At 37.5% G+C, this 23,819-nt stretch overlaps 1 protein-coding gene across 3 annotated transcripts in view; it reads right to left on the reverse strand.

Moving 5' to 3' along the window:
* The window catches only part of sphkap (SPHK1 interactor, AKAP domain containing), a 167,124-nt gene extending 143,578 nt beyond the window's left edge, over positions 1–23,546 (reverse strand). For 2 of the 3 annotated variants that reach the window (XM_030151753.1, XM_030151748.1), the window contains exon 1: positions 23,385–23,546. The gene's annotated coding sequence lies outside the window, so the exon portion shown is untranslated. The remainder of the gene's footprint in view (positions 1–23,384) is intronic. The other variant, XM_030151750.1, reaches the window with a different exon arrangement.
* Positions 23,547–23,819: the final 273 nt, after the last annotated feature.

Below are 23,819 nucleotides of genomic sequence, written 5' to 3' on the forward strand. Positions count from 1 at the left end.
CAGTGCTTGAAATTTTCTGCCATTATTGAGTAGAAATTCTGTCATTAGCTTTAGCTTATTATAATTGAGCTAGTCTGAGAGGAAACAAGAATTCTGTCAACTTTGGTGGACTCTGGATTCCATTTTCAGGCTGTGGAAAATCCACCTCAATGATGCAGACTTGAACCAATCAGAGCTGTTTCCAGACAGGTAGGTAGGTTAAATACATGACTGACAGGTGCAATTACTGATCATGGATCAGATTCCGTCAGATGTGAATCTGTGGCTCAATACAGAAGTTTTCGAAAATCATCTCCACTTTTTCACCGTGGCTAGAAACAGCATCATGTCATCTTTCTTAATATTTAGATTTCTGATTCAGACTGAGATGAGACATACTGAATCAGGGGGTGTATTTTCTTCATTCTGTTTTTTTTTTTTTTTTTTTCCCCCACATTTTGGCTCTGGCAGCTTTAAGGTCCACAACCAGTCAATGTCTGTCGATAAGTCGTTTTAGGCCATAACCTGCCAAAAAAAAGGTGAATTTCTCTGTTGATAAATATGAATAAATTACATTTGCATGGGGTGGTGCAGTGGTTATCACTGTTGTCTGGTCCTGGGTTCAACTCCAGTAGGTGTGAGTCAATCTGGGTGGAATTTGCATGCTCTCCTGTGTCTGCATGGGCTCTCTCCTGGTACCCCAGCTTCCAAGTACTAACTGATCAATCTAAGGGCATTTTCGTACAGCGTACTCGAGTCTGTATTCGAGTACACTGGACCACTTACTTTTATCCGCGTGAATGCAAAGGTTCCGTGCTTGAGTACCGTGCCCGAGTCCAGTTGAGAAGGTAGTCCTGGGTACAGACTGCCAGTACGGTACATTGCCATGTGAAAGCGATCCATGCCCGAGACCGGAAGTGACCTCATCACCACTCTGACAACGGAAGTGAGTTAATCACCACTGGAGCATAGATGGCGCTCCTGTTGTCTCCTGAAAAAGCTTAGAACCCGCCTAGCTTGGGCTGGCCTTATCGACTGAAGCACTCTGTGATATATCAAGGACAACGAAGGTCACGCTTCTTCACTTTACCTCAAACAGGCTAACAGATAAGTAAGGGTTTGTCTTCTTCTGACTTCCGCAATTATTGGATAGCAACAGAATTCCTTCCATACCGCCACCTACTGTTTCGGCCCTGTAACACCCACTGGTACTTGGGCACAAGCTGTGGTACGCGCTTGTGAATGCAACATCTGCGGGAACAGTGTGAACGTATCCAAGTACAGTATGGACTCATTTACGCTGTGAGAAAGTGCCCTAAATGAACTGGGGACATGTCCAGGGTGTACCCCACCTTTGCCCAATGGCAGCTGGGACAGGCTTCAGCACCCCCATGACCCTCTTGAAATTTAAGTGGTTTGGAAAATGGATGGATGGATGGATGGATGGAGCAATGAATGAATGAATGAATGCATTTATGCTAAAATGGAATATAAATAGTCTCAAAACTCACTGTTGAGTGTGTTCCAGTTCTCCAGCAGCACCACACAGCTGATGTGGATGCACAGGTGAGATAGGCAGTGTGTCCAAGGTGTAAGGAGTTCATGTGTAAATGGCATTTCATAACAAAAGACTGGAGGCACTCAGAGAGTGCAGACCTCTGCCAAGGCAGATCAGTGCTGCCCCCCCCCCCCCAATGTTTGTCTGTCTGTCTGTCTGTCCGTGTGCTAGATAACTCAAATAGTTATGGACGAATTAGGACGAAAATTTCAGGAAATGCTGATACTGGCTCAAGGAACAAATGATTACATTTTGGCGGTGATCGGGGGTGGCGGGGTGGGGGTTGGGGGCACTGATCTACCTTGGAGGAGGTCTGCGCTGTCTTTTCTAGAAAAGCACTCATAGAGCGCAGACCTCCACCAAGGCAGATCCATGGCCCTACCCAGCCCCCCACCCCCCACCCCCCACCACCACCAAAATTTAATCATTTGTTCCTTGTGCCAGTATCAACATTTCCTGAAATTTTCATCCAAATCCGTCCATAACTTTTTTTAGTTATCTTGCACACAGACAGACAGACAAACAAACAGACAGACAGACAAACCAACGCCAACAAAAACATAACCTCCTTGGCGGAGGTAATAAGCACTGCAATATAGACGTCCTCAAAGAAAAACACTATGGCTATACCCTAAGGTGGAGAAATATCTGTTAGCAAAACTGAGATACTGTAAAGCTACTATTATTAAAAGTATTTTTGTTAATGTTAGGAAGGAGAAGCAATGTCTCCGCAACAGTTGCTGACAGTTGTATTTTCTGCATATACTCTTTTTTTTTTAATCTATGTACACTCACATTTTTGGGACACTCCCTTATCAATAATGACCTGTATTTGGATTGCTCAGAAAACTACACATTACATATGGAGGTGTCATGTTTTTGTTTGATTTAGAACAGTGAGAAAATATTAAATAATGTGAAATGCTGTAACCAGCCACAGGAGAAATTAATTTGATCCATTCTCCACCAGGAGGCCATAGTACAACAAGCATCATCCCTGCTGCTGCCGGTACATACAGTATTCAGAGTCTTTACTAGGCCTCAGCAGACTGAGCACTCGACACCACTGAGGCGTCAATCATTTGCCTTTGATTACTGACTCTGAACTCTGCAGCCTTGTTTTTTTACACCCACAATATACTCAAGTACATGTACATTATTTTTTTCTATGTGAAGACAGAATTCCCATCACTTCTATCAGAGCTGGTTCCCTTGTGTAATAGAAAACAATAAAGAGATTGAGGAGAAGGTAATCGGCTACTGGGTGATGAGTCAGGGGATCCAGGGGCTTCTTGGCCAGCTATGATAAGGCTACTGTCATCCCACAACATCCAATCCACTACTGTCGGTTCAGCCTCACGCTTTGGTTACCATCTGGAAAAAAACACATACTGATACACGCTGCCAGCTCACAACCACATCATTTTCACAGAGACATTGTTTTTGACAGAGAGCTACACACTTACAGCACAGAGAAAGACAGAAATTTAGGAACATGGAGGACTAGAAACCTATTTGACAACCAAAAGTCTGAATAGTTTCACTTTCTCTAATGTCATTTGAGGCTGCAGTGAGGGGTCTGATTCAAATGAGTTCATTAGACTGCTAATGAGCCTGCATCCCTGTTGTGTTAGTAAGAAGGTAAGCTGCTTTTCTTGGTATTAAGAGGCAACTTTCGTCTCATCTAAAAGCCCAGTTTACCAGAAAAATTACAATACTGGTTGATTTTTGAATGGGATTATAACGGCCATGCATGTACTTCTAATAGTTGTATAACTAAGTGCATGTAAAAAATAATAATAATAATTAATGAATAAAAATAACTCAAAAATGTACTTTCCATTATCTTTTTCCAAGACTTTTCTAAGACTGTACATAATTAGTGTTTCTAATTATTGTTGTTTCTGAACAAACATTTCTAAGCCAGTAGTTTCTGATTTCCTAAGCTAAGCTAAGTCAAGCTAAACTAAACTAAACTAAACTAAACTAAACTAAGCACTAGTTTACTGACTTGGTAAAACTTGGTTAATTTCATCAAGCACTGTGTCACATAATAATTTTACATCAATGTTGGTGATGTCTGTTAACTACCTTCTGTCAGAAAAATGCGTTTTATGAACTAAACTGAAAATCAAAAAGTCTGATTTGGCAGGTGAATGAGCTGTCATATAAACCTGTCAATCCAAACCCAACACAGTACATACAGTATAAAAGCTTCTAATTGATGTGAGATATAAATAATGGGAAGAAAATTAAAGATGGACCAGCAGAGCAGATGCAACTAGATGATGACAGCCAAGGTGTAGGTTTGCATATATTTAGGTCAGACAGAATTTCCCCTGCCTATATTTGAGGAAATTATTTGCATTATCATTCAGATGGTAAAGCATTCCCCATGCATTCATAGAGCAGGAGTTACAATAAATACTATTTTCCTTTCTCTCATATTTTGACATGGCACCACAAAGAAGAGAAAAGCCCTCAGGAGGTTTTTCACTACCTGGAGCACTGGTACCAGCTAAAAATGTAAGAAATCAGAAGCCATATTGAAAAACAAACAAACAAACAAACAAACAAACAAAAAACCTGTCACTTCTTCACCAGCTGTTGTGTGGTGGAAAATGATGAAAAATTGTGTTAATTAACTGTGTTAGTGAGACATATTTAGTGTCATGAACCCATTTTTTTGTTTATTTGTTTTTACTTTGACTTCACAAAATAATACAACAGGGGGACATATAATGTTCTAAGATGTATGTCAGTCTATAAACCCCATAAAAATGTCACTATTAAGTATTTGGTATGCAGGAGACACATTAGAGCATCATTAAGCATCATTACAATAAGTGTTAGAATGTTTAGCTATTTTAAAATTATAGTCTTGAGTAAAAAAAAAACCCCATACACTTACATTAGCACAACTCAGTTTTATGAGATTTTTATCTCAATATTTAATCATTAACCAAAAAATAAATGAGTAAATATTAATCAAAAATTGTGTATCTTGAGCCCTTTTTGTACGGAACTAGCATCACCTTTGTTCCTCTGGTAACGTGTGATAATTCAAAATAACATCCCATGTTGTCTTAATCCCAAATGAATTTGTCATGTATGTGATTTGTGAAGAGAAATTTCCAAAGCAAATGACTTATTTCATCAAACACATAGGTCCTGTGATAATATTGGTCATATTTACATTTCTGTGATTTAAAGTCATTTAGAGCATCTTTTGTTTGTGCTACACAAAGGTTTTCTTGTAGAGGACTGTGGAGGCTGGCTGGCTGGTGATGATAAATGAATGTGTTTTGGGTGCAAATTCAACTGGCTCATTTCATGGTATAGCATGGATGGATGTTCACTGAAAAAACAAACATAAATCCTTCAGAAGAGTGACATCTCAAAAGATAATGGAATGGATGCCAAGGATACCAGCATACAGTAAGGGACATTTTTCCATCTTTCAACAGTTATCTGTAGGTTGTGAGCTTCAGCATCAGAACTGGGGAATTGTGAAATTGTGGTACTGATGAATTAAGTCACATGGGACTTAATTCATCAGTGCATACACATGAAAGTGAGAAATCAAGGACAGATGCTGCATAGATGAAAGGAGATGCTGCTGGGTCTTCAGAGAGGTCAGCTGATGTTATTCCAAGACAAGATGCAGCAGTAATTTATAGGCACATGTATAATATGCTGTCATAACCCAGAAAGGTGAGGAACCATACGAAAGAAAAGCTTTAAATCCATCCAAAAGTGGAAACGTGCGGACATTTGGTAGTGTTTGTACTTAACATTCACATGACTACAAAAAACACCTTGTGTGACGTGAACCAGAACAGACACTTTTATGTCCTGCTGTCCTACAGATAGCAACAGGAGATCAGGTCCCGCTTAAAATGAACAGACTAGTGGTGACACTGCTAAGAATTCAATTAAAGAAAATCTATGACATGTTGGAGCAGAAGAAGAAAATCTCTTCAGAGTGACAGCACCAAACATCCAACTTGATCTCCCATTTTTCACAGGATTACAACAACACCAACGCTTCTCCGCCTCGTTCGCCCTCCTTAAGTCTCCACATCTCTGTTTCCCTCTCTCTCTGTGGCTTTTCCAGACACTTTCAGACTCCTCTCACCTCCCTTATCAACTTCTCCCCCAGACGACCTCTCTCACCCCTCCCCTCCCTCCACTTTCACCAGTTCCGTGCCCTCTTTTTCACATCCTGACACAAATTCACTCTTGTCAACATGTTTTCTGTCACCTCCTGAGAGCTGATATGAAGTCAGAAGGGCACAAAAAGCCCTGTCTATGCAACAAGTAACACAAGAGAAAAAACACAAAAAACAGCAATGACGTTTTTATATAAATATATAGGATGTGTAGTATGATTCCTGGAGGACTTTATGATGGAAACAGTACAAAATGAAGACAGGATTGTGTTTTTATCAGTCACTCAAATATGTCAGAAAAATTATTAAAGATACAGCAACATGAAGAACTTTTTTTTCTGTTATATATTTTGTTATTTGTTGGACTAATTGCAGTCGATGCTGTTTTTGCATTTTCGTAGCACCCATGTTTTGAGATTTCTTAATTCACAGAGGCATTGCAATGTGGATGTTGTGATTGAATTGTGATAGTAGTGAATACTTTGTGAATACTTTTTAATATCGCTGTGCGATATATATATATATATATATATATATATATATATATATATATATATATATATATATATATATATATATATATCTTTTATTCTATTTTTAAACACTTCTTTGTTCCATTGTTGGTTGTATGTGGGATGTCTGTTGTGATGGGTCAGTGTGTTTTTTGTACTGCTGCTGTAGTAACCAAACAATTTCCTGCAAAGGATCAATAAAGTATCTATCTATCTATCTATCTATCTATCTATCTATCTATTACACATGAAAAACATACACAAGAAAACTCTCATGTTCCACTGCTGTATCTGTTTTAAATAAGGTCCAATAGACTATCCATACTCTTTTCAAAGTAACGCATTGGTCTTTATTTATTTATGAGCTTTTGAATTTTAACGTCAGTGTATGTGTTTTATATTTTGTAAGCCTTTAACTGCAGATTAATGTCTCTTCTTATCATCATATAATTCTGCAATTTGGGTGGTGTTTAGGTGGTGTGGTGTTTAAATGAAACTCTGCTGTAGTCTAATTGTCTAAATGAAAACAAAGCTCAGATTTACCTGAAGCTGTGTGGACTAATATAGATAACTGATGGTATGATGCGTAATATATTTGAACAAAAGATTTAATTTGACACATAAATCTTAATCAAATCAGATTGTGAGACAAGCAACAATTTGTGTATCTATATCCAGCATCAAACTCATTTACGTGATGTTTGGGTCTTTAGTGATGTAAAAATATGATTTTCATTGCATTCCCTTTCAAAGTTTTATTCATTGCTGTAGAGTTTCTCCAAATAAACGCTTTTAATGTGCAGTCTATGACATATTTTTTGGTGTTTTGATATATAACATCCATCCATCCATCCTCCCAATCCTCTCAGAGATCCCTGGGGTGCTGGAGTCTGTCCCAGCTACCTACAGGCAAAGGTGGGGTACACCATGGACATGTCACCAGTTCAGGATTGACATATACAAACAAACAACCATTCACTCTCAGATTCACACCCACAGGTGCTTTAGATCAACCAATTAATATGTCTTTGGATGACGGCAGGAAATTGGAATACATAGAGAGAACTAACACAGACCCAGATCAGACCCAGGACTACTGCACCCAGATACATGACTATAATCATGACTAGTATATGACCATTTAATTACCCCACCCCCCAAAGGGGAGGCAAGGGGTATTGTTTTTGGTTCGTTTTGTTTGTTTGTTTATTTGTTAACACTCTATCAGCAAAACTATTGGTTGAATTCATACCAAATTGCGTGTATAGATTGCCAGTGACCCAGAATAGATGTGGTTACATTTTGGGAAAAGTAGGTCAAATTTTTTTATGAATTTTTAAAATCTTTTTTTTCTCCCATTTACTTATAATGCGGCAACATTTCAAATGCCTATAAAACATCAATTTAGTTTGAATTTACTTCAAACTTGGCACATATATAGAGGTAACTGATATGCTGACATCAGCACACGCATAGACATGATGACATCAGCAGGATCGATGCCAAAATAATCTACAATATGTGCGAGGGGCGGAGTTTGTTGTGCCTGGAACTTGTTCATAATTTGATTCTACGTCTGAATAAATTTCTATAAATATTCCACTTACACATTAAGTTTTACATTCAGATGGACATATACAGACACAAAACACACACACAAATTAGCTCCCTGAGTGTTACTCCATACTATTTTTGACTCACTTGGACATTACAAGTTCATGTTGTCAATCTAAACCCAATAAAGGCCCATTTCTCATTAGCATGCCAAGGCTGGTGCTCTGTTTATTCTTGCCTGTCTATTCAACTGCACTCTGGAGAATGTCAGTTGTCAAAATGCTGCTTCTACTGGTGGATCCCCATCGCTGTCCTGTCAACATCCAGCACAACCCCAGTCCCCTTCTGTACACTCTGACACCACATATACCCCCACATGCACAAATAAAATACACACATGCTGTTGACACACTTGTGAAAAGTCACATACATACTGCCTGCCCATCTGCAGTTGAGCATATGATGGATGGTCCTGTGAGAGACCATTTCACCTCTGAACGCACCCTCAGTTTCTCCTCCCCCGTTGCCTGGATACTGTGTTCACATTCAACCAGGACACCGGGTTAAAATCACACCAACCTCCAAAGTAACAGTTGACATTAATAACAATTTCTGTTGCACTGCGGAGGTTTTGGTCAAATTCAATGAGTTGGAGTAACATGAATGTTATTTGTTTACTTGTTCAGAAGGTGTATATAGATTTACAGATCCATAATCAGAAAATCAATACAAAGCTAACCACAGACCCAAACTAAATTCAAAAAGAAATCCATCAAAATGAAAAAGAAAAAACAAAATCAATAGGGCTGTCAAACGGCGGGGTCTCTCATGCCCATGTGTATGTGTGTGTAGGTGTGTGTGTGTGTGTGCCAAAGAGTCTTCTAATAACACATTTCTAAAAAAAAATATTTATACGCGGAGAAAATTGCCTCATTCAAAATTTCACCAAAATGAATATTTACTTCAAAATCCTGTAAATTTAGGATTTCTTTTTTTTTTTTAAGCAAAAAACTTCATCACATTTGTGCAATATGGAGGATTTCTGTTGCAACACTCCTTTCAGCCATCAATAATTTAGTGTCTGGATGCTGTTTATCTCAGTCGGTTTGCCATTTTTCTATCACTGGCTGCTTGAATGCACACAGATGATCACAGATGGTGTGAAGAAGAGGCGTCAAAGTTGTGAAACAGAAAGGGCTTGTTTTTTCTCCCAAGTCAGCAAAATTACTTATGACAGAATTCAACTTAGATACATGGGGTGCAGATTTTTACATATGAATATTAAAAATAACACTCCTATAAATTAATCAGTGGAGGATGACATCAATGCATTTGTGATCATCAGTGCTGTTTGATTTTATTTTTCTGTAGAAGTCGGGGAGGAGGAGTGAAGTTAAGCTACATCAAATTATCTTGGCAGTCACATAGCAAAGACAGTCTGGCTCAGTCTGACACCATAATACTGAATCCTAATGTTTACTGTCCTCAGGATAGTTTAGAGCTCATTTACTTTCGTGCCTTGGTAAATTTATAAGACATTAAATGACTACAGATGCAGCAAAACTGTGCACGCGTTCAATCATTGCATTTTTCATATTGTATTACAACCTGGGCTCAGATACATAGTACAACAGTGCACTAACTTCATGGTTTGTACAAACAACTGCTGAAAATAATGGACAGAAAATCACAAAGCCTTCTAATATGGCTAATGTCACCTTAGTATATAGGATTTTTCCCAATTTAGCTCCACTATCTCGGCTCCAGGTCAACACAAGCCTCCACCAGAGGGGACGGATATGTTACATTTCAGTCCACAGTATTTGAGTAAAGGTGCTTCTGAGTTGAGGACAAGAGAATGCAGTATTCTTTACCACTGAGTATCAGAGAAATGTAGTTTGAAAAGTTGGTTGAAGGATGCTCAGGCATGTAGTCACTGAGACTGTGAACGTGGTCAGCAGTGGTACTGAGTGTCTGCTGCAAATGTGTTTTATTGATGAACTGTTTGACTTTATGGATGTTTAACGGTGGGTTCCTGTTAGAGGCTGGTGTTGATTGATGTTTTTGGTGCTAGGATAGTCATTTCTGTTCTAAATTATGGCCTTTTCTATGGTCCTTAGTTGTTTTTGAAGTTCTTCTGGACTGGTTTTGTTCTTGAAAACATTTTGTTTTTCATCCAAGAGACTTCATTGGTTCCACTTGCTGTGGAGGGAAGCAGACTTACATAAGAAGGATGAGCTGGACTAATAGAACTTACACAGACACTTCTGTATAGTATTTTAGTCCAGTGCATTTATCTGCTATCTGATGTGATGTCACTATAACCTACATAACCCCCCCGCCCCCAGAGTGTAGATCAGGGATGTCAAACTCATTTCAGTTCAGGGGCCACACACAGCCTAACATGAAATAAAGTGGGCCAGATCAGTAAAATAATGTAAATAATAGGATAAGAACTTAGAAATAATATCAACTCCAAAGTTTTCTCTATGTTCTAGAGTGAAAAAAGTAAAATTCCATAATTAAAATGTTTACATCGACAAACTGTACATGAACGTAACATGAACAAATATGAACAACCTGAGAATTCTTAAGAAAAATAAGTGTAATTTTATAAATAATATGTACCTCAGTTTATCATTTATACATGTGCATCCCAACTTACAGATCACAGTGGATCTACAAATACACAAAACATTTGATAATAGGCAGAATATTGTTAAAATACAACATGCTTCTCTTAAGACATTTCAGGTTGTTCATATTTTTTGTGAAAAGCCAGTCTGTAAATGTAAACATTTGAGTAATTTTACTTTTCTGACACTAAAACAAAACGAAAAAATTAGCTTTTTTCATTATTTAGAGGTTATTATGATAGTATTTTACTGGTCTGACCCACTTTAGATTGAATATCCTTAATTGTTAATATCTTCCGTGTAATTTTTGCATTTCACAAATTCATCCCAGGGGCCGGATTGAACCCTTTGGCGGGCCGGTTTTGGCCCCCAGGCTGCGTGTTTGACACCTGTGGTCTAGATAAAAATGAGTTTTTAGCTGTTTCTGGTCCAATATATGTATTGCACACTGTCCATGTTAAACAAACAATAAATAAATTAAGTTTAAAATTCCTTTTTCAATAATTTTCTCAGTTAAGTGGAGCAAGTAGAAAACAGGAAAACTAATACAGGGGTTGGACAAAATAATAGAAACACCTTCACCTCAAGATGATAATGCCCCAATCCATACAGCTAGAATTGTTAAAGAATGGCATGAGGAACATTCTAATGAAGTTGAGCATCTCGTATGGCCGGCACAGTCCCCAGACCTCAACATTATTGAGTATTTATGGTCAGTTTTAGAGATTCAAGTAAGACGTCGATTTCCACCGCCATCGTCTCTAAAAGAGTTGGAGGGTATTCTAACTGAAGAATGGCTTAAAATTCCTTTGGAAACAATTCACAAGTTGTATGAATCAATACCTCGGAGAATTGAGGCTGTAATTGCCGCAAAAGGCGGACCTACACCATATTAAATTATATTTTGTTGATTTTTTAAGGTGTTTCCATTATTTTGTCCAACCCCTGTATGTTAAAAAAAAACATGCAAAGAAGTCCTTTTCTTCAGTCTTAAAACCAGTCAAATCTTCGTATTTCCATTCTGGGAAAGAACAGGAAATGATCCAAACTGTGGCCTTTGTACTGGTCCCACAAAACCTATAAATAAACACTTCTGAATGGAGGCTCTTACGTTTGTGTTCATTGATGGTGACACTTTCTGCCAGGACTTTGAATAATTTAATACCTCACATTCTCCCACTTGTCCAGGCTTGTGTGTGAGCGTGAGGAGAGAGAGAGGGGTAGCGATAAATAACCGCAAAGAGAGAAATCAGGGAATGATAGTGATTCTCAGACATTAAAACAGCAAGAGACAAAAAGGAACAGAGATGAAAAGAGTCCTCTGTTGTCATTATCTTCCGCTGGTGAGAACAATGAGAGAGCGCTGCAGCAGGGAGCGCAAACTGGCCACAGAGCCAGGACTGCTGATGTGGATGCTATTGTACATTACTATTATTAACTCATTGTTCCTCGGATCTGCAGGGGACTACCCTTTACAGTAGCATGTTATTGGTCTACTCAGTAATTTCCCTGCCTTACAATTATGCCTGCTTGTTCATTATGCTGCTTGAACATCCTGTAAAGATTAGAGCAACAGCTACCTCTAGTTAGTGAATGAGAAACAGAAAATGATAGTGGAAAAAGAAAGCAGTTGGTCTGTTAATTTGGAGTTTGTGAATCCTTGGGAATGCTACCGACAATTTAGTTGGTTACACATTATTTTTACTCATCAAAATGAAAAGTAGACCATTGCTCATGGCCTACAGTAGATCAGGCATGTCCAAAGTCCGGCCCGGGGGCCAATCATGGCCCGCGGTCAGATTTTATACGGCCCACAGCTTCAGTTTTAGAAAGTGTTATTTATGGCCCGCTGGACTGTTGAACCGAGTACATGAATCATAAAAGGTTCAAAATGCAGTTTCTCCTTTCACCTCATGGTGGCAGCACCACTCTAACTCTATCTGGCTCTGTGACCTTACCGTGAACCCTTTTCGCTAATTTCTAACCACGGCGCCTGTAAATAAAAAAACGGAAGTTGACAGTGAGGGCCGCCGCTTCCAGGAGAGATGGGAAGTACAATTTTTTTCACTGAAAATCGAGGCAATTATGTTTGCCTAATTTGTCAACAGACTGTTGCCTTGTTTAAGGAATTCAATGTAAAGAGACACTAGCAGATAAAACATGCTAACGCATATGACAAGCTAGCAGGGAGTTTGCGCTCCGAAAAAGTGAAGCAAATTCAAGCTGCTTTAAACTCACAACAGTGACTCTTCATGTGAACCTGAGTTCAGTGAATTCACCACCAGGACAGGATACCAAGTTGCCAGGTTAGTTGCCTCTAACTGCTGGTGTTGTGTACTTGTAGATGTGACACAAATATTACTTTCTGAATAATTTTGTGAAAGACAAGAGTAAGAGTTATATGTTTTCATCTGAAATGTTAACAGACTTTGCATTAGTGAGTAATATATGAGTAACTATTACTCATATAAGTCATGTTTTAAATGAATGTGGGGTTAAGATTTTTATCAACTTCTTGGATGTTTAAGATACTCCACACAGTTTGTTCTATGTTATCTGACTCCAGATGTGAAAGGAAGGCAGAATTGTTTTTTTTTAAATTTGTTCACACCTGAGTGGCTCAGATTTGGTTACACTGCCATTTAAAAAATGATATTGTGACAATGAAAATAAACTTGCTGTAGAACAGCGCGTTTATATGTAATTTTTACTGTTTAAAAAACGTCCGAAGGGACCACTGGCCCCTGGCAATCTTCACATTATCAGATCTGGCCCTCTTTAAAAAAAGTTTGGACACCCCTGGCCTAGATGGCTAAAGATGACTGAGAGTTGGCTTGTAACCAAAGGGTCGCCAGTTCGATTCCCTGACTGGCAGAGTTATTTGCTGATGTGCCCTTGAGCAAGGCACTTAACGCTCCCATTTGCACCTGATATTGCGAGCCCACTGCTCCCAGCATGCAGTGTGTGTGATGCATGATGCTCTAGTGATGAGTTAAAGTGGTCATATTTTGCTAAACCCACTTTTATTAGTCTTTGGTTCATTTATTTGAGTATTTGGACCCTAATAGTTCATAAAGTTTGAATCTGAACCCTCCAGGTGCTGCAAAACTATCTTTATATTCATTCAGGCAAAAATTGAGTGGATTTCTACAACTTGTTTCAATTCCTTTGTAATTTGTTACGTTTTTTTAGCTAGTTATGTTATGACATTTACACATATAAAGTCCAGCACTTCCAATGAACATTTCTCTGAATACACCCTAATTGTTTGTCAGCAGCAGCAGTTGTAGTCCATACTGAAATTATGTCCAAACTTTGAGCTGATTACCTAAAATGTTCAGTTGTTGGTTGTATTAACGAACACAAGTGGCTGAACGGGACAGAGCAGCACAGTCAACAACCTGGAAGGGGGTGGTGCATTTGCATTTAAAAGGCCAGCACTCAAAACGACTTTTCTGGTGTCATTACTCAGAAATAGGGTTGAAGACAGACCTGTGGAGTTGAATTAATGAAGAATTCAGACCCAAGCATAGCATTTACAGTTTATGTAGACCACAGGGAAATGTTTTAAAATGCATAATTCCATTTAAAAAAAACTAAATATCACTTCTTTAAAGGCAGAAGAAAAATTTTGATGTGTGGTGCATGTTTTTGTGTGTGAACCCCTACTGACAAAATAAAGATTGTATTTTATCCAGTTGTCCTTGCAGGTTGTTTGCTGGCGTTAGCCTTAACATGTCTTAGTTGTCAACATCCACAGTAACAGCCAATACACCAGGTGTTTAACAAAGTCGAGGAAGGACACTTCAAGGACCATTTACATAATTCTGTCATCAGATTTCACTGGGGGACCACTTCAATACCGAGAATTCGTCCTTTACTGCATTTTCAAGGATACTTCTGAGGATTCATGGTAATCCTCTGCAGTATAAACATCAAAAATCTGCTGCACAAGTCTTTAAAAATACCGCTAAATGAAAACAAAGCCCACCACAAGTGCTGATGAAATCTCACTGAAGATGAATAAAGAGCCAGTGCTTCCGAAGTCCAATATATATGTTAAATATGAAAAGGCTGTCTAACCAGGTGAAGTTTATTAACATTATATACCACATCTCATACATAAAGGTAATTCAGTGTGCCTATAAGTAAATAAAAGGAACATCTAGAGGAAAAAAATAAATTTCCCAAAAACATACTGATAAAAAGAACGTGCAGAATTCATGAAATCAAAATAGAGAGAATAATAATAAATTGATATTAAAATGATTAAAAGTAGGTGCAGCACTCCAGAATTAACATGAAGTCATGCAGTGTAATAAGAAATATAAGAATCATGGAAGAGTTCAATTGTAGGGACCTGAAAAAACAAATGTTTAAAAGTTAATTGTCTTTTATGTTTCACCAGAGCAGTTAGACATTGCTCACTTTTTTCTGCATCAGACTGTTCACTCATGAGTTTCACTAACTAATCAGTAAAATGGACTGCTGTCTGGTCTATGAAGAAAGTGACTTGGAAAGAGCTGACTAAGATGGATCTTTGACTTTGGGAAACACCAATTGGTTTCTAGGCCCAGGACAGAGATCCTTATAGTAATTCTGAAGTTCTCCAGTGCTTCTCTTATACTGCCTTAAACCAGTGTGCAAAACTAGCTGCTATAAAATAGGAAATGGAGGCTGTAAATAACAACAAAAGACCATGAAGCAAGATCAGCAAACCCAGACCTCTTTACATGCAGGGTTTATATCTCATTAAAAAATGTTCAGAGCCTGATGTCCCGTTAGGAACTAATCACAAACATGGACTAATCAAGAGCAAACTAAACAGATATGAGGACTTTAAATAGAATACAGGCTGGGGCAGCAGGCTGAGGGTTGCTGATGCTAACAGACTCAACACGCTGATCTGCAAAGGCCAGTAACGTTGTGTGGATGGAGTTGGACTCTGATGGTGGTGTCAGAGAGGCGGATGTTGTCCAAGATCAAGACAATATTGGACAAGTCCACTCACCCACTCCACGACAGTGGTCAGTCACAGGAGCACGTTCAGTAAGAGACTGATTCCACCCAAATGAACCACTGAACCACACAGGACATCATTCCATATCAGACTGTGTAATTCCACTTTATAATCTCATAATAATTATAATTTCACAACAATATCTTTGCGCACTTAATGTAAATTTCTTTAATTATCATGGTGATAATATATTGTCTGGGACATATTGTACAAAATTGCTGTTCTGTGTCTTAATAGAATCCTTTAAAATGTATATTTAACATGTATGTTTAATATCTTTTTATTTATTTATTCATTTAGTTAGTTAGTTAGTTCGTTGAAAATGTATTTATTATTATTGAAAATTTCTTTCACGCTAGTTTTTTGTTATACTTGAATGGAGTAACACATAATAATTTCCCCTTGGGATTAATAAAGTATTAACAATATTTTTAAACACTTAATGTAAATTTTTTAAATTATCATGTTGATAATATGTTGTCTGGTGCATATTGTACAAAATTGCTGTTCTGTGTCCTATTAGAGTGCTTTAATATGTATATTTATTATTCTTATTTATTTATTTATTTATTTACTTAGTTAGTTAGTTAGTTAGTTAGTTAGTTAGTTAGTTAGTTGTATTGAAAATTTCTTTCCTGCTAGTTAGCTTACCGGCTGACAGGGCGTAAACTATTGTTGTCATGCGGCATCTGTCGTCGTCTGTCGTCATCTGTCGTCCATTACAAAAATTTCAATCGTCTTCTTCTCCGAAACTACAATTCCAATTGACTTCAAACTTGGTATACAGCTTCTTTATGATGATGTCAACAAAAGACAGTGAAATTATTTGGATCCGGATCTGATTCTGGATTTGGTGCGACTTGAAAAATTTCCCCATTATAACAGATAGGAAGTGGATCGATGCAATAACTCAGTAAATATAAATAATATCAAGTGTAAATTTCTACAGTCCAGCCCTGATGGGGAGATGACAAAAACATAATGTCCACATGCTGATCAGGATCTTCTTCTGGATCCGGGAACTTACAGAAAATTTAACATGGGCTCTTATGGGGAAAACATTTCAATCGTCTTCTTCTCCAAAACTACAGCTCTGATTGACTTCAAACTTGGTATACAGCTTCTTCATGATGATGTCAACACAAGGTATTGCAATTATTTCGATCCAGATCTGATTCTGGATTTGGTGCGACTTTGAAAAATTTTCCCATTATAAGAGATAGGAAGTGGAATGAATCTGTAAGTATCAATGATATCAAGCTGGAATTAGAATTTTTTACAGATCTGATTGGAATATGACCAAAACATGGGCTATTTCTGTAATATAATAAATACACATAACTGGGTGATAATAAAGAACATCTGGATGCCTTTCCCAAAGCTTTTAATTTGGCTGGTAAGCTACAGGGCCATTGGTCCTTTTTTTTTTTTTTTTTTTTATTATACTTGAATGGAGCAACTGTAACACACAATAATGGGGATTAATACAGTATTAAGATTCTGAAAATAGCACAAATAAGGACAGCAATCAGTCAACAAACTGTCCACTGAGTTCATATTTTTTAATCTGTGTCACATCATTAAAGAACTAGTAGATCTGACTATATGACAGTTGTGTATTCTGTTAATATGATGTAATGTCAGATGTATTATTATGGTCTGTCTTTCATTTCCTGGTGCTGTTAAACAGTCTGAAAGTGAGTAAAGAGCTGATATGAAGACTTCGAACCAATAAGCTGGCTTACTGTCAAATCTTCTAAGGTCAACATGTCCAAGGCTTTAGTGCTATAATCAAAAGCTGTTTTAAGACCATGTCACTGGACAAAGAAAAACTAAATGGTTCACAGATCTGCATAGTGTGTGTTTTTACTGTGTGAGTTCCTCTTGGTATCAGCAACGTTCAGATTTTTTTTTTTATCCCCATTTTTCTTTTGTTTTTTTTCTTTTTTAATCCACAAACTGGTGTCTACAAGGTCTTCTTCTAGGTCAGTCGGCTGTGCTTTCATAGATTTTAATCCACTCTCGTACATAACCTGTTCTGAAGCAGGTCAGGTTTATGAGGTATATTTACCATGGAGATTTATCTCATTGAGAGGCGAATCCGTCATGATACTGAAAACCTGGGATTGAACCTTAAGTTACTTAACTAACCCCTTAATCCTGTTTTGTGATGCAGCCCTCTGCTCCCAGCACAACAAAGACTCCAACACAAACAAGTGCTCCACGGGTATCACATCAGTTCAGTCAGTCTCTGTTGTTTTCAGAAGATGCAACAGACTGAAATCACAATAAAAGAGTTAGATTCTCTTAAACAAAAAAATAGATCTTTCATCAGTCAACTTCTGGGGAATTCATGGTATGTTTTTCTGGTTTTGATAAGACTGACACATGACAGTTACATTTACTCATTCAATCCCTGTGGTTAAATACCTGCTAAATTAACTGATTATTTTATTTTCTGACAAAATTAAGGTTAAAAGAAAAAGATTAAAAATTACACTAATGAATAATATGACACCTTGTGGTGATAGCTGAAGAGCAACAACAGTGGATTTACTTCATAGAACAACTCAGTTGTTTTACAAGCAAAGCAAATACTTGAATGTTTATTGTGATGGGACATTAGAGTTCATGAATTTATCAAAAAGGATGAAAACACTAGAACATTTAGTCCTGATCCTTCTATACAATCTGTTATCTATATATACCCACCACTAATTATGTGAAAAACATATTCAGTTGTGATATTTCTCTCCAAAAACAAGAACAGAGAATAGATATGAAAAATACACTGCATATAAATTGGATGTTTAGGCTTTTAACAGTGTCCGAGTATTAAATATACCATAGCATGATTAACCCATTCCGGTAGTTTTCATGTTTAAAGGGGTCATATTTGACTAAACCAGAAACAATCTTCTGAACAATCTTAGAAACAATCTTAGAAACAATTCTAAACAATCTTCACATTATCAGATCTGGCCCTCTTTAAAAAAAGTTTGGACACCCCTGGACTAAACCCACTTTTATTAGTCTTTGGTACATTTATTTGTGTATTTGGGGACCTTAATATTTCATAAAGTTTTAATTTGAACCCTCCAGGTGCTGCAAAGCTATCTTTATATTCATTTTGGCAAAAGCCAATGGGATGGCTAATCATGGATTTCTACAACCTGTTTTAATTCCCACTTAATTTGTTACGTCTATAACTAGTTATGTCAAGACATTTGCACGTATAAGGTCAAGACTTCTGATGAACATTTTTCCGAGTACGACATAATTGTTTATCAGCAGCAGCAGTTGTATGGGGCGGCAGTGGCTCAGGTGGTAGAGCGGGTTGTCCAATAACCGAAGGGTTGGTGGTTCGAATCCCGCTCTGTCCTAGTCAGTCTGTTGTGTCCTTGGGCAAGACACTTCACCCTACCTGCCTCCAGTGCCACCCACACTGGTGTATGAATGTTTGGTGGTGGTCAGAGGTAGACACAAATTGGCAGCCACGCTTCTGTCAGTCTGCCCCAGGGCAGCTGTGGCTACAAATGTAGTTTACCACCACCAGAGTGTGAATGTGAGAGCGAATGAATAATGGGTCAATAATGTAAAGCGCTTTGGGTGTCTAGAAAAGCACTATATAAATCCAATCCATTATTATTATTAGTCCATACTGAAAATATGTCCAAACTTCGAGCCGATTACCTAAAATGTTCAGTTGTTGGCTGTATTAACAAACACAAGTGGCTGAACAGAACGGTCAACAGAAAGCACGGTCAACAACCTGGAGGGGGTGGGGTGTGAGGTGGCTTATTTGCATTTAAAAGGCCAGCGCTCAAAACGACCTTTTTTGTTTCATTACTCAAAAATAGGGTTGAAGACGGACCTGTGGAGTTGAATTAATGAAGAATTCAGACCCAAAAATAGCATTTACAGTTTATGTAGACCACAGGGAAATATTTTAAAATGCATAATTCCATTTAAAAAAGTAAAATATCACTACTTTAATCAGGGGCGCCACTACCAATTGTGGGCCCCAGGAAAGATAAATGTTGTAAACCCTTTCATAAAATTCAATACATAACGTCACTTACGTTAGCGTGAAAACAAAACTGAAACTTAACAGACTTTCAACGTCCAACTCCTGACTTCTATGCCTCTCTTCTACAGCGGATCTTACACGAAATTTTCACAACTTCTAGCCTGTATCCACTGGACCTCCTCCACTGCTCTATGGGCCTCCCACAAATGCTGGGCCCCATGAATTTGTCATGTTTACCCCCCCTTATCAGTGCCCCAGTCTTTAATACAGAGATCCCACACAGGAAGTTTACTCAAATTGCAGAAAATTTTACTCTACTCAGATAACATTTGGTCCCTATTTAAAAGGAGTAAAAGTTACTCTTTGGGTAGAGCTCTCCAAACTCAATATGGAGCCAAATTTACTCTTTTTTTTTCATAGACTTGCCTTTATGTGATGTCTGTCCCTTTTTAATTTTAATGTTTTAAATTTGAATTTTTTTCCTGTTTGATTATTAATTTATATTCTCATACATGATGTTGTTTTATCTCACTCCTTCATTTTTACATTGATTTGACAGCATCATGTTAATTTATCCCTGCCCTCTTTACTCCGATTCACTTAATTTATTCAAAGTGTCATGTTTTTGCATTTGCTGTACATATCTCTCATATTGTGTTGCTTCTGTTTTAGTGTCTTTACTTGCATCTTGTATCCTGCTGTGCAACTTCGTTTTTAAAGGTGCTGTATAAATAAAGCTATTATTATTATTATTATTAATAGTAGTAGTAGTAGTATTTATTTACTTATTTATTCATTATTTTGAGGAAAATACTTTTGACTGTGGAAAAAACGCTCGGTAATTTTTCCTGTGCACATACATTTTTCTTATTATATTCAGATCAAGCATCATTAGCTCAGTAACCTGCTCTTGTGTTTAATCTTCCACTGTGGTGTCAGATTGCATGTGCTTCTATGTTTACGATTCCCTGAGCTGCATTGTCAAACTTTTGGCAGCAGTGAGGCAGCAAATTAAGCAATCGCTTCTTGGATAAAGATCACAGAAGCAATATTGGCAATCAGAAGTGAACACATTGAAACCTTGGCCTTTGCAGCTTCAATTAAAGTAGCTCTTTCTCCACTTTATTTTCCCATGTTACTGAGGTGACAATTAACTCTAGAAAAGGCCAATCACATTCAGTCCCCTTTTCTATTTTTTCCAGATTGAATTTCCAACTTTTCACATATATTTAACTTTAAAGTTTGATCAATTATAACCTATTGTGACTTACTTTGATGAAGTCAACTTCTTTTTGAGACATTAAACATAATAAATATAACATTTTCATCAATACTTACAGATAAGATTAATTTTGAAGCAGAATAAACAGGTAGAAAACACAAACAGTCAGGATTTCTACCTCAGAGGTTTCTTGACGTCTTAGCTTCATGTAAACCGTCTTACACTAATCCATTTAGCTCCTCTCTTAGCTCGTTTTTGTGCCAAACAATTACAGCAGACATCAGCTATACAAACATTCAGCTCACTCTACTCACAGGTCATATCTCTGCTGCCACAGTCCTTCAGACCGACGATGGGACAAATGAGAATAGTATACTGCATTTGAGTTAAATATGTGAACAGATAAACGTTAACCAACCTGTATTTTAGCATGCCACTGTTTATACTTCATTCATAAATCATAATCCACTGTCAGTTTTATTGTTTTTCTGTGATTAGTTGCTTTGGTGCTGACTTTTTGAGTACACTTGCAGCAACTTGGTAAACAAGTGGTGCAAGTGTCTACGCGTTTTCCGATGTCAGCATATGAATTGCCTCTATAGGCCTATATGTGCCAAATTTTAAATCAACTGAAACAAAATTGATGTTTTTCTAGACATTGGAAATTTTCCCATTATGAGTAAATGTGAGAAAAAAAAAAAAAAAAATTAAAAATTTCATTAAAAATTTGAACCGTGACCTCCTTTTCCCAAAATGTAATCCGATTGGTTCTGGGTCACTGGCAATCTGTAAACCCAATTTGTTAAAAAATTCAACCAACAGTTTTGCTGATACAATGTTAACAAACAAATAAACAAACAAACAAACCAAGTCAAAAACAATACCCCTTGCCTCCCCTTCGGGGGGTGGGGTAACTATACGCCAAACTTAACTACATAATCATAATGCAAAATTTATTGACCTGCAGATCAAGTGAGATAACTACTGCAAAATATGTAAACCTCATGTGTTTACCTCAGATAAATGCAGCAAATAAATATACTGTTCCTCTGAGCCATCCCAAAATTGATGAATTTTTAATAAAATATTGGGTCCAAAATTGGGACATGAAAAGCTACCTAGGTGTCAGTGCATTTTATCTGGTAAACGTGGCTTGAAATGGTCTTATATAGCACTATAAATACAGACACTGGGTTAAATTTCATGATCCTAGAGGTTTTTCTTATCCAGACATATGGGTTTTTTATGAATCTCAATCTCATTCCCATTGTGTCCACTGGCGTTACATGTGGAACCTGCCCATTTAAACACATATAAATTGTAAGTGATTTTGCAACAGTGGCTATTTTTATGAAACACTCTGCCTTGCATAATTAATTCGATTCCCAAAACGTACCTGAGAGAGAATAAAGAGATATTCGAAAAAATAGTAGCGCATAATTTTCGTGTCCTTTTTCCCGTGTTACATGCAGATTTTTGTGTAAAAATAAATAAATAAATATATATATATATATATATATATATGTGTGTGTGTGTGTGTGTGTGTGTGTGTGTATTTATATGTATACATATACATATATATATATATATATATATATATATATATATATAAAAATGTGTTTTATCTGAAAAATAGTTTCTCTTTTATCTCAGTGAATATTTATTTTTAAAATAGACCCAGTTTGCCTCCAAACTTGCTTCATAACATTCATCTACATCTGGTTTGAATTGTTAGCCTCTCTGTCCTGTTATTAGGGATCAGTTTCATAGAAGCACCCAAATGTTACAGATATTTTAATACAAAGGCCTCACCAAATGCAGAGAATGGAAAATGACAATCTAAGTAATAAGTACAGACAGTATATTTAACAACATAAAGGTAAAAGAAGATCTCAGACTAACCCCAGTGCACTTATTCAACAGCACATAATGTGTCTTGGGGATCAAGTATCTAACATTATAACATGATGGATAAATAATTTCTCTGTGACACAACAGAAAATGTGTGATTATGTTCTTGTTTTTCAGTGCAGGGTGTACTAAAGCCATTTTATGTTTTGTTGCTGTTTCACCAGCCGCCACATGTAAAGAGAAAACATGGTGAGAGAGAGCGCTAGCCTCCAGGATGACTGATAGCTGCTGCCTGTATGACAAGCTCTGAGTCAGCAAACTTATCACAGCACTATGCGTCACACTTCCACAGCGGCCTCTGCACAACTACAGAACATTACCAGCTAACAATGAGTTTGGAAAATATATGTTCTGTCAAACTAGAAATGACAGACCCCATCTCCAGAGGAACCCTTTGTTGTGCATTGATACATGCTGAGAACTGCAGCTCACTGGGCAATTTATGTGACCAATCAACCGTGTAAAACCATGAGATTTAGTGAAACATATGCCAACACAACACTCTTCTCATGCACTGAAGTTGTAAACTAATTCAAGCTTAACATATCTGTGCTTGTCTTAATATTTCAGTGTAAAACCACTGGGTTGTGAATAGCAACTACTGAAATAAAATAACAAGTAATTGCAGTATTGTTCACAGAGGCCTTTGATGCACTGCAATACACACTGAATAGAGACTAGAATATAAAAGACATCATGCCCACCCACCATCTACACTTTTGTTGATATCCACTGAGGAGGTACATCAAACAGCAACAGGTATTATTTCAAGACGGCCAAAAGCACTCACCACACTCATGAGGGTCGATTGCATCGGCTTTTGCAGAGTGGGTTAGACTACTCCCTCTCTCTCTGTCTTTGTAAATGGTACTTTTAAAAAAATCAGCTCTTTCTCTCCTGCTGCTCCTATTGCTACAACCTCTGAGAAAGGCTCACAGTTCAGGGTATTTGTCTTGTGTGCTTGTGTGTGGATGTCTTAGCGTGCTTAATCCCTGCTGAGTAGAGCGGGTGCTAGGCAGCAAATGCTCACTGGAGAGTTACATGCACCAAACAGGGGGTTAAATTGGTCGTGTGGTGGTGGTGCCTTGTCCTCTTTCTGTTTACAGTGGTCGATGTATTATCAAAACCAATCAAGTGTTACAAATAGTGCTGTCAAACGATTAAAAATAATCAGATTAATCACAGGGTTGCTGTGGATTAATTACGATTAATCACGATTAGATAT

Source organism: Sphaeramia orbicularis, chromosome 13 (assembly GCF_902148855.1).
Source record: "Sphaeramia orbicularis chromosome 13, fSphaOr1.1, whole genome shotgun sequence".
In the NCBI taxonomy this organism is placed as follows: domain Eukaryota; kingdom Metazoa; phylum Chordata; class Actinopteri; order Kurtiformes; family Apogonidae; genus Sphaeramia; species Sphaeramia orbicularis.